This window comes from Canis aureus, chromosome 25, assembly GCF_053574225.1.
Source record: "Canis aureus isolate CA01 chromosome 25, VMU_Caureus_v.1.0, whole genome shotgun sequence".
Lineage (NCBI taxonomy): Eukaryota > Metazoa > Chordata > Mammalia > Carnivora > Canidae > Canis > Canis aureus.
In genome coordinates this window covers 1,611,916-1,624,643 of record NC_135635.1, presented here as the reverse complement: position 1 = coordinate 1,624,643, position 12,728 = coordinate 1,611,916, and the positions used below count along the sequence as shown (strand labels likewise).

At 43.2% G+C, this 12,728-nt stretch overlaps 1 protein-coding gene across 6 annotated transcripts in view; it reads right to left on the bottom strand.

The window, feature by feature from the left end:
* LOC144296727 (cyclic AMP-dependent transcription factor ATF-7) overlaps positions 1 to 7,869 on the bottom strand; it is a 100,706-nt gene extending 92,837 nt beyond the window's left edge. The window contains exon 1 of one of the 6 annotated variants that reach the window (XM_077869815.1): positions 7,717 to 7,869. The gene's annotated coding sequence lies outside the window, so the exon portion shown is untranslated. The other 5 variants (XM_077869816.1, XM_077869813.1, XM_077869811.1 and 2 more) reach the window with 5 other exon arrangements.
* Between the last annotated feature and the right edge of the window lie 4,859 nt (positions 7,870 to 12,728).

Genomic DNA, 12,728 nt, shown 5'->3' with positions numbered 1-12,728 from the left:
GTTAATTAATTGGCTGTATTAGTTCAATTCATTATTAAATAAAACACAACCATCAAACAAAGGGCAAAGGCTTGTCCCTTTGCTGTAGAGAATTAAGAACTGGTAAGACTACTTAGAATAGCTGCCAAACTTTTCTTTAGCTTTTCTTACAGACATGCTACATTTCGCAATAGTCTCCACTTACCTTACACATCCTCCATGTTTAAGTACAAATTGTGTTTGATTTCCCCAACCCTTGCCCTAAGATATTATGACATATCTTTAGCTTCTGAGTTTAGACACAAAGGAAGAAACTGAAAATTTTTCACTTTCCTGAAATACGTCCATCTTATTTACACCATTCAAAAAATATATAACAAAAAAAAAATATATATATATATAACATAAGCTAACTATACTTGCAACCGTCCTTTTAACAACTCCAAAAATGAGTGGATAAGACACGCATTTAACAAAAACAAACTTCAGTGTAGTATTATTTTCTGTGCTTAGAACGCCTGTAAAGACCAATGTCTTTACGAGAACTACTTACACTACTACGAAGTTTTCAAAGCATAGGAATCAAGTGAGCTTGCCCAGAAAACTGCACACACACACACACACAAACACACACACACACCCCACAAACCTACACTTACTATGACACAACCTTCGGAGACACTGAAACACCCTCTATAAAGTGGAAAACAAACTTAAAGTTAGGAAAGTAGCAACGCGGCAATCTGGGTAGGAGGTGCCCTGGGTAGTAAACACCCCAGTCAGAGAACATAACAAGCAACTGGGAGCAACATACGACTCCCAATGGGGCTCCTACTTGGACTGCCCAAGTCCCAAGCCCCTGTCCCTGAGTTTAGGGAGAGAGGAGTGGAGGAAGAGGAAGAGAGAGCGAGAACGGCAGTGAGGGCAGAAGCGATGAAGGTGGTCTAGTTTTCTCCTCCCCTACCGCTACCCCGCTATTCTTGCAGCCTGGCCACCAGACCAGGTGCCATATACACCGAAAACCCCAAATCAGTATCCTCGGCTGCTTCTGCTCCGGGGCTAAAGACCTGTCTGTATCAGCTGTCTCCCTTCCGAACATCTCCTTTACCCGCCCGAGCTCCCCTATACTCTTCCCAAAGGGATGCCTTTTGGCCCGGAAGCCCACCTCTGCTAAGTCTTCCTAAACTCACACGCTGAATCTCCTCCAAACCCGTACTTTCTCTCTGAAATCATGTCCCTTATTCTTTTTCATAATTCGGCCGAAATGCCATGACTCTCGTTTCCAGTGATGTACCCCTATCTTTCCGGCCGAACCCAACGCCCCGCTTTGGCCTCCGGTTCCCTAACCTCCTGCCTATTGCCCCTGGCTCTTCCAATGCCAAGCCCCTAACCCCACTCTTCGATAAGCCTGGGTCTTCAACCAATTTAGGACCCCTCCCCTTCCTCCCATTGCGCCCCATCCCGGGATCCTCCCATTAGGCTCCGCTGGACTTCCATTCCCTCAGGATTCAACTCCCCTCTCCTTGCCACGCCCTGTGCCCCCCGGGGCTACTTACCCCAAGTTCTCCCCACACTTCAGGCCTCTGGCCCCGCCTTCCCCCCCAGAGGAAGGAGGCGGTAGGAGGGAGACAAGAGGGGCGGCACTCCGCGAGGTAAAGGCGACCTCTCATTAGCCTCCGTCGCCGCCAATCGTAGCTTCCTCCGCTCCCATTGGTCGGCGTGAGTCCATGCCCCACCCACTTCCTCAGACAGGGCCCGGCCGCCGCCTCAGCGCCCCCGTCCAACACAGACTGGGAGGGGAGACCCCGGCCTGGGACGCCGCGAGTGGCCGGAGTTGAAAGCGAGACTCCGCCAGATCGCGGACTAGCGAATGTTAAGAGAACTCACCCGCCGGTAGCTCCGTCGCCTCCCGCCCGCCCGCGTCCGTTCCCACAATCTGTCTCCAGCTCCTTCTTTCCCCCCTCAGCGGAGCAGATACTTTCTTCTCGTCCGGCCAGGGGCGCTCACCTCTCGCGAGATGTTGCGGGGGGGGGGGGGGGGGAGGAAGGGCGAGATCCGCAGGCCCTAAGTTGGAAAGGGGCCGAAGGGCGGGGCTCGCGGTGGGCGGGGCGGGCGGGCGCGCGGGTTACACGTGCCCGGGCGCAGACCGCAGGCTGAGCGGGGCGGGGAAGGGCTCAGGTGCCTGGAGCGGTGGAGCCCGAAAGGTGAGCGGCGCGGGGGCCACGGCCGGCTCGGTCGCCGCGGCTCGGGCTCCGTGATCCCGGGGTCACGGGTTCAAGCCCCGCCTTGGTGTGGAGGCTACCCGAAACAAAAAGCTCGCAGAAGTCAGGACACTCGAAAGTAAAGATTCTGGAGAAACGTATTATTTCGAAGGAGCAAACTTTTCTCCCACCCTCCCCCGCCTCCCCTAAAGGAGATCACTTTAAAAACAAGAGAAGTGGGGGGATCCCTGGGTGGCGCAGCGGTTTGGCGCCTGCCTTTGGCCCAGGGCGCGATCCTGGAGACCCAGGATCGAGTCCCACGTCGGGCTCCCGGTGCATGGAGCCTGCTTCTCCCGCTGCTTATGTCTCTGCCTCTCTCTCTCTCTCTCTGACTGTCATAAATAAATAAATAAATAAATAAATAAATAAATAAATAAATATTAAAAAAATAAAAACAAGAGACGTGAGCACTGGGTGTTCTGCTACGTGTTGGCAAATCGAACTCCAATAAAAAAAAAATATATACAGGGCAGGCCGGGTGGCCCAGCGGTTTAACGCCCGAGCCCAGGGCACGACCCCGGGGACCCGGAATCGAGTCCCGCGTCGGGCTCCCTGCATGGGGCCTGCTTCTCCCTCTGCCTGTGTCTCTGCCTCTCTCTCTGTCTCTCATGAATAAATAAATAAAATCTTTAAAAATATATATATATACACAAAAAAATAAAAATAAAAAGAGAAGGTAACACTTCAAAGAAGCTGTTAAAAAAATTGGGGAACCCCCCCTCCTAGGCCAAAACATAAAGGGATTCAAGTTTCCAAACAGATCCAAGTAATTGGATCTTCTTTGCACTTAGAGTAGTAGCAGTGGCCCTAATTCCACTGTGCGACTGCATGAGGGTTGCGGTGAGGATGGTAGGGGTTCAACTGCAAGAACTGGAGGTTGTTTCTACTATCCTCCAGAGTCCTCACTTCCTTAATTGGAAACTAGTTTGAAATACTCTTAGCCCTACAACTGGAGTGAACGCATTGGGAAAAGTTAGCCACCTACATAGCAGTCTCAATCCTGTTATTTATTTATTTGAAGATTTTATTTATTTATGAGAGACACAGAGAGGGGCAGAAAGACACAGGCAGAGGGAGAAGCAGGTTCTGTGCAGGGAGCCCGAGGTGGGACTCGATCTGGGTCTCCAGGATCAGGCCCTGGGGTGAAGGCAGCACTAAACCGCTGAGCCACCAGGGCTGCCCTCAATCCTGTTATTTAATTGGCCTGTGACTTTGGGTGAGATACTTCTCTGAGTCTCTTTACCGTGGGGCTGGGAAGCCCATTTTACTCAAAGCCTTGTAATGATCAAATGACTGACCATCAAAGAATACTATACTTATTACTCAGCAAGTATTTCAACAAATACTCAACAAGACATACAATGTGCAAGGCACTGTTCCAGGCATGGGGAGAAGAGCACACCTACCAGGGCACTGCTTGGGTAGAACTTATTTTTTAGTGGGAAGAGGGAGGCAGTGAATAAGTCAACAAACACAAATATTTCATGGTGAGTGCTTCAGGGTAATGAGACAAAAAGTGGGGATGTAAAAATTAATTAATTAATTAAAATAAATTTTAAAAAAAAGTGAGGATGTGGGGAAGCAACTTTACTCCTGGTGAGAAGGCCTCTTTGGAGAAGGAATGTGTTTGACCCAGGAGTTGAACTATGAGGAGGAGACAGCCTCGGGAAGATTTTGGGGAGAAACATCAAATGCAAAGATTGTATTAAAATTTGTTCTTGGGATTCCCCGGGGGGGGGGGGGCAGGGGGGGCCAGCAAGTGAGCTTCTGCCTTCAGCTCAGGGTGTGACCCTGGTGTCCCTGGATCAAGTCCTGCATCGGGCTTTCCGCATGGAGCCCGCTTCTCCCTCTGCCTGTGTCTCTGCCTCTCTGTGTACCTCTCGTGAATAAATAAATAAAATCTAAAATAAATAAATAAATAAAATAAAAATAAAAATAAATAAAATATAAAACAAAAATCAGGGAGTAGGGGGAGTAGCTGGCTCAATCAGAAAAGCATACAACTCTTGATCAGGGTCATGACTGAGTGCCAGTTCCATGCTGGGTGTAGAGATTACTTTAAATAAATAAACTTTTTTAAAAAGGTTTAAAAAAAAATCAGGGGCACCTGGCTAGCTCAATCAGTGGAGTGTGTGACTCTTTTTGTTTTTAATTATTTATTTATTTATTCATGAAAGAGAGAGGCAGAGACACAGGCAGAGAGAGAAGCAGGCTCCCTGCGGGGAGCCTGCTGGGGGACTTGATCCTGGGACCCCGGTGTCACGCTCTGAGCTGAAGGCAGACGCTCAACCCCTGAGCCACCCAAGTGCCTTGAGTGTGTGACTCTTGATATCAGGGTTTGGGTTTGAGCCCCACATTAGGTCATAGAGATGTCCTAAAATTAAAATCTTTTTTAAAAAGTCAGGGAGTAAAACATTCTACAAATTGTGCTAGGACAATCGGCTACTACTCTGTATAGACAAAATAAGTATAATAGCTAACATTTATAGATCTTATGGTGTTCCAGGAACCATCTTAAGTGTTTTACATTCATTTCCCCTCAATATTATATTTCCAACCCATATCACTCCCCTGAAATTAGGACTCCAGTTATCTACTTCAGAAATCCTCTTGGGAAAATAAAAAAAAATCCACTTGGATATTTAATGGTATTTCAAACTTACCATTTCTGAAACAAATTCTGCTTTTCTCTCCCACATGTCCCTTTCCTAGTCTTCTCTTACTAAAATTTCTCCATTGTTCCAGTTGTATCTTTTTGAGGCATAATTCATACATCACAAATTCACCTTTTTAAAAATTTACAATGCAGTTATTTTTAGCATACTCACAAAGTTATGCAACTATCACCAATACCTAATTCTGGAATACTTTCATCATCTCAGAAAGAAAGCACATACTAGTAGTCGCTCCCCATTTGCCCCTCATCAGCTCCTGGTGCAACCATTAGTCTACTTTCCGTCTCTATGGATTTGCCTGTTTACAGACATTTTAGTGTATATGGAATAATATATCTGACCTTTGTAGTATCTGAAAAAATGTCTGGCTTCTTTCATTTAATCATTTTCAAGATTCATTCATGTTAGCAGGCATCAGTACTTTATTCCTTTTTTTTTTTAAGATTACATTCATTTATTCATAAGAAACACAGAGAGAGAGGCAGAGACACAGGCAGAGGGAGAAGCAGGCTTCATGCAGAGACCCCGATGCGGGACTCGATCCCAGGGCCCCAGGATTACACCCGAGGCCGAAGGCAGGCAGTCAACTGCTGAGCCACCCAGGCATCCCTATTCTTTTTTTTTTTTTTTAAGACTTTATTTATTTATTATAAAGACGCAGAGAGAGAGAGAGAGAGAGAGAGAGGCAGAGACACAGGCAGAAGGAGAGGCAGGCTCCACACAGGAAGCCAATGTGGGACTCGATCCCAGGACCCCGGGGTCATGCCCCAAGCTAAAGGCAGACGCTCAACCACTGAGCCACCCAGCCACCCAATAAAATAGAAAATCATCATCATATTTTATTCATTTCATGGCAGAATAATATTCCATTGAATGGATATACCAATTTTGTTTAGCCATTCATCAGTTGATGGAACATTTGGGCTGTCCCCACTTTTTGGCTATTATAAATAATTGTTTTGCTTTGAACATTATATATGCATTTTTATGTGGACATTATTTTCAATTCTCATGATATACACCAAGGAATGGAATTGCTGAGTCAAATCGTAAGTTTTTACTTAACTTTCTTTTTTAAATATTTATTTATTTATTTATTTATTTATTTATTTATTTATTTCACAGAAAGAGAGAGAGCGAGTGCACAAGCATGAGCAGGAGGAAGGACAGAGGGAGAAGTAGACTCCTCGCTGAGCAGGGAGCCCATCTCGGGGCTCTATCCCAGGACACTGGGATCATGACCTGAGCTGAAGGCAGATACCTAACTGACTGAGCCACCCTGGTGCCCCTAATGTGCACTATAGAAGAATTTATATCCTCCTATTATTGGATGGAATGTTCTATAGATATCTGTGGAGAATAGTTGACTTATAGTGTTGTTCAAATCTTCTCTATCCTTGTTAATCTTCTGTTACTCCATCAATTATTGAAAGTAGGGTATTTCAAGGGCACCTGGGTGGCTCAGTTGGTTAAGTGTCTGACTTCCACTTGGGTGGTGATCTCAGCGTCTGGGATGGAAGCCCTTGTCGGGGCTCACTGCCTTGCTGCCTCTCTCTTTCATGAATAAATAAAATCTTTTTAAAAACTAAAAAAAATAAATGAGGTCAGTTGGCTGGTTCAGTTGGAAAACATGCAATTCTTGATCTCAGGGTCATGAGTTCAAGCCTCACATTGCACTTAGAGGCTACTTAATAAATAAACTTAAAAACACTTTTTTTAGGGCGGCCCCCGTGCCGCAGCGGTTAGCGCCACCTACAGCCTGGGGTGTGATTCTGGAGACCCGGGATCGAGTCCCACATCCGGCTCCCTGAATGGAGCCTGCTTCTCCCTCTGCCTGTGTCTCTGCCTCTCTGTCTCTCTCTGTGTGTCTCTATGAATAAATAAATAAATAAAATCTTAATAAAAATAAAAATAAATTTTTAAAAATAAAGGATAAATTGGGGATCCCTGGGTGGCTCAGTGGTTTAGCGCCTGCCTTTGGCCCAGGGCATGATCCTGGAGTCCCAGGATCGAGTTCCACATCGGGCTCCTTGCATGGAGCCTGCTTCTCCCTCTGCCTGTGTCTCTACCTGTCTCTCTTTCTCTGTGTCTCCCATGAATAAATAAATAAAATATAATACATAAATGATAAATTAAGACAGTCTCAGATGAACAAAAATGGCAAGAATTCATCACTAGCAAACCTTCCCTACAAAAAATACTAACAAGGGTTATTCAGATTGAAATGAAAGGACAACAGATAGTAACTAATCCATATGAAAAAATGAGTGTCAGTAAAGGTAACTGCATAGATAAATAAAAAGACAGTATCAATGTAATTCTTATTTGTAACTGTGTTTTTCTCTTATAGTGTTTATAAGACAATTGTATAAAAACAATAATTATAGGGAAGCCTGGGTGACTAAGCAGTTGGGCACCTGCCTTTGGCCCAGGGCATGATCCTGGAGGCCTGGGATTGAGTCCCACATCGGGCTCCCTGAATGGAGCCTGCTTCTCTCTCTACCTATGTCTCTGCCTCTGTGTGTGTGTGTCTCTTATGAATAAGTTAAATCTTAAAAAAACAAACAAACCAATAATTATAAATCTATGTTGATGAGCATACAATGTTAAGAGATATAATTTATATGATAACAGCACAAAGGAGGAAGGAAATAAAGCTGTATAATAGCAAAGTCTTTGTATGTCACTGAAATTAAGTTGGCATTAATGCAAACAAGATCGCCATAAATTAACGTGTTAATTATAGTTCCTAGGGCAACCATTAGAAGAAAAACTCAAAAAAATCCAAAAAGCAGGAGTACCTGGGTTGCTCAGTCAGTGAGTGTCCTACTCTTGGTTTCAGCTCAGGTCATGATCTCAGGGTTCTGAGATCAAGCTGCACGTCAGACTCTGTGCTGGGTGCAGAGCCTGCTTGAGATTCTCTCTCTCTCCCTTTCTCTGTCCTTCCCCCAACTCTCTGTCTCGCTCTAAAAAAAAAAAGGAAAAAAAAGAGTCATTAGAACAGTGCCTGCCTTCTTGTCATATAACTTACTATACAAAGTGAGTATCTTTTCTATGCCTTGGTAAATTGTTAGTCTCCTTTCTAAATCTGTATCATCTTTCAACATTTTACCCCTTGCACTTTCTATGCCATGATATCTGAGAGTTCCTATAATGTGAATTTTTTTTGCCAGCATCACTTCCTGTGGTACATCTTCATCTTTTTTGTCACTTTCTTCATTTATGGCAATAACTTCACTTTTGCTGATTTCCTTTGGTTGCTTATCCAGAGTCTCTAGAATGGCACCAGTGTCAATAATCCCTAGATCAGCTGTCTTTTCTAAATTCCACTTATACTGAATTTGAATTTCACTTCCTGCATTATCATTTTTTCTTCTATGTCACTTTTTTTTTGGCCAGTTAACCTCCGTTGATTATCTATTTTTGTAGATGGCTATCACTGAAAGACAAGGAAGCAACACAACTACACACTCTGCTGTCCATGTGTAAACTGAGTAACAGATGAACAATGGCCATTCACTGACAGACTTTGAAAGAAGTGGCATGATTGGTACTAACTGATCATGATGCACACATTAATGAAGTGATCTGTGTACTGATGAGCTAGCAATAAAGTTTGTACTTCATGCAAGTACTCATAGTTCATATAGCATGGTAACTGAAGTTTGAACCATATTGTTCAAAAGAAATACTGTACTGTCTTTCTTTTTTCCTTATCCATTTGAGAGAGAAAGAGTAAACAGAACAGGGGGAGGGGCAAAGGCAGAGGGAGAAGCAGGCTCCACCCAAAGAGCCCAATGTGGGACTCGATCCCGGGACTCCAGGATCATGCCCCAAGCCTAAGGCACTCAACTGCTGAGCCACCCATGCATCCCTGCCTCCTTTATTTTTGAAGGATAAATTTGCTGAATATAGAATTTTACATTGATAGTCTTTTTCTTCGAGTACTTTGAATATGTCACCCATTATCTCTGGCCTCCATGGTTACTGATATGCAATCATTATCAATGATCCCCTATATGTAGCAAATTACTTTTCTCCTGCTGCTCTCTTTTCTTTCTTTTTTTTTTTTTTAAGATTTTATTTATTCATTCATGAGAGAGAGACACACACACACAGAGAGAGAGAGAGAGAGAGAGAAAGAGAGGGTCAGAGACACAGGCAGAGGGAGAAGCAGGCTCCATGCAGGGAGCCTGACGTGAGACTCTATCCTGGGACTCCAGGATCACGCCCTGGGCGGAAGGCGGCGCTAAATCATTGAGCCACCCGGGCTGCCCTTCTTTCTTTTTTTAAATATTTTTATTTATTTCTGTGAGAGAGAGAAAGTAAGAGAGCATGAGCAAGGGGGGAAGACAGAGTAGGAGGGAGAAGCAGACTCCCCACTGAGCAGGGAGCCTGAAGCATGACTCCATCTCAGGACACTGGGATCATCACCTGAGCTGAAGGAAGATGCTTACCTGACTGAGCCACTCAGGTACCCTCTCCTGCTGCTTTCAAGATTCACTCTTTGTTTTTGTCTTTTGACAGTGTGGTTATGATGTGTGCAGGTATGAGTCTTCTTGAATTTTTCCAACATGGAGTTTGTTGAACTTGGATGTGTAGATTGATGTTTTTCATCAAATTTGAGAAGCTCGGGATCCCTGGGTGGTACAGCGGTTTGGCGCCTGCCTTTGGCCCAGGGCGCGGTCCTGGAGACCCGGGATCGAATCCCACATCAGGCTCCCGGTGCATGGAGCCTGCTTCTCCCTCTGCCTGTGTCTCTGCCCCCCTCTCTCTCTCTGTGACTATCATAAATAAATAAAAAAATTAAAAAAAATTTTTTTGAGAAGCTCTTGGCTATTAGTTTGTCCAATATTCTTTCTGTATTTTTTTATCCTCTACTCTCCTACCATGTACATTTGATGGGGTATTATAGGTCTCTGAAACTCTGTTCATTTTTCATTCTTTTTTCTTGTTCCTTGGACTAGATAATTTCAATTGATCTGCATTTTTTTTTAAATTTTTATTTATTTATGATAGTCACACAGAGAGAGAGGCAGAGACACAGGCAGAGGGAGAAGCAGGCTCCACGCACCGGGAGCCCGACGTGGGATTCTATCCCGGTCTCCAGGATCGCGCTCTGGGCCAAAGGCAGGCGCTAAACCGCTGCGCCACCCAGGGATCCCGATCTGCATTTTTTTAAAAAAAGATTTTATTTATTTATTCATGAGAGACACAGACAGAGGCAGAGAAACAGGCAGAGGGAGAAACAGGCTCCATGCAAGGAGCTCGATGCAGGAGTCGATACCTGAACCCCAGGATCAGGCCCTGGGCCAAAGGCAGACGCTCAACCACTGAGCCACTCAGGCGTCCCTGATCTGCCTTTACTCTCTGTATTTCTGTCTTTTGTCTGCTCAAATCTACTGTTGAGTCCCTCTAGTGAATTTTTCATTTAATTATTGTACTTTTCAACACCAGAATTTGGTTCTTTTAAAAATAATTTCTGTATTTTTATTGATATTCTCTATTTGGTCAGTCATTGTCTTTCATTTAGTTCTTCAAACCAGTTTCTTTTAGTTCTTTGAATATATATGTATATATTTTTTTATTTTTAAAACTTCTATTTATTTATTAAGTAATCTCTATTCTCAACGTGGGATTTGAACTCATGACCCTAAGGTCAAGAATCGCATGCTCAGGTCACCTGGGTGGCTCAGTCAATTAAGTGTCTGTCTACCTTTGGCTCAAGTCATGGTCCCAGGGTCCTGGGATCAGGCCCCATATCAGGCTCTGGGGTCAGCAGAGAATCTGCTTTTCTCTCTCCCCACTGCTTGTGTTCCCTCTCTTGCTATCTCATTCTCTCTCTTTCAGAAATAAATAAATAAATAAATATATTTTAAAAAATAAATAAATAAAAGGATTGTATGCTCTACTGACTGAATGAGCCAGGCGCCCCTGAATATATTTTCAATAGTTGATCAAAAGTCTTTGCTTAGGAAGTCCATGGCCTTTCTTAGGGACAGTCTACTGACTACTTTTTTTCTTGTGTATAATCCATATTTTCTTGTTTCCTGAATATCACATAAATTTTTAATTGAAACTGGACATTTAAAGTAATTTCATGTGACAACAATGAAATTCAGATTCTCCTCCCTCTCCAAGGTCTGTTTTCATGCTATTTGTTGTTAGTTGTGGTTGCTTGTGTAGTGGCTTTTCTGAAATAATTCTGTAGATTCTATTTTCTTTGTTTTGTGTGTCCACTGAAGTATCTGCTCAGTTAGCCTAGGAGTCAGCTAATTATCAAATGGAAATTTCCTTAAATGGCTGGAAGCAATAAATCCTTGCCAAGGGATTCTGGATGCATATTGGGGCATGCCTTCAACACTTAGCCAGGCAGTTTACAACTTGGCCTTAGGCTTCACTTCCTGCTTGTGCAGAGCCTCAGTCAATGGTGAGAGTTTAAGGGCTTCTCTCCCTTTCTTTCTTTTTTTCTTTCTTTCTTTCTTTTTCTTTCTTCTTTCTTTCTTTCTTTCTTCTTTTTTCTTTCTTCTTTCTTTTTTTTCTCTTTCTTCTTTCTTTCTCTTTCTTTTTTTCTTTCTTTCTCTTTCTTTTTCTTCTTTCTTTCTTTCTTCTTTCTTTCTTTCTTCTTTCTTTTTAAGATTTTATCCATTTATTCATGAGAGACATGGGGGGCGGGGGAGGGGGCAGAGACACAGGCAGAGGGAGAAGCAGGCTCCATGCAGGGAGCCCAACATGGGACTCGATCCCGGGAATCCGGGATCAGGCCCTGGGCCGAACGCAGTGCCAAACCGCTGAGCTCCCTGGGCTGGCCTTGTTTTGTTATTTTAAGATTTTATTTTTAAGCAATCTCTACACCCACCATGGGCTTTGAACCCATAACCTAGAGATCAAGGGTAACATGTTCCACTGACTGAGCCAGCCAGGCACCCCATTCTCAGGTCTTTTCTGGTCCCGCCCCTTATGGACATCACAGTCCCCAGATTTACATTAACATTTTTTGATTACTGCTAAAATAGAATATAGCATCTTTCATATGGTAAGAACCAACAAGGAAACTTTCCTTTAATTCCGTTTTTACAAAAATAAAAAAATAAAAATAAAAATAAATTCCCTTTTTACACTTTATGGTAAGTAGCAGGGAGGAAAATGCATTTATAGGTCATTTCTAGGCAAAATTGTGAGGCTAACCACCAACCTATTTCTAGCCATGTGCCGTCTCTTTATTTTACTAGAAATGGAAAGCATGGCCTCTTGAAAAGAAAAAAAAGTCACCATTCTGCATTATGCATTCATATATTGCATTTCTGTATTTTTTGTTTGTATTGTAAAAAATTCACATAATAAACAATGTTGTAATGTAAAAAAATTAAAAAATTAAAAAATTAACATTTTGGTTAGCCTTGTTTTTTACCCTGTTATCTACCATCCAGGCAGCTGCAATGTTGAAAAATTGCATCTCATTGTTTTGAACAAATGCCCCCCCAGGAAAAAATCTGTTTGTATGAGACAAGTTCTGGGTCAGGTCAAATAAAGATAACCTTGTGTAGTATCCTCCAAGGAAATATCAGATAGGTCAAATAATGACAACTCTCTGAAAATGGGGCTTTGAAGGAGTTCCAACCGCATTTTACCTGCTCCGGTAGTTACCAGGCTACTGGTTTTCATTACAGGCTTTTTGTTTTCAGGGTTACCGGGGACAGTAATATGGGAATAGAGTAAATTAAAATGCCACTTAATTCATTGTTCTTACTGAGATTCTTTCTTTCTTTCTTTCTTTCTTTCTTTCTTTCTTTCTTTCTTTCTTTCTTTCTTT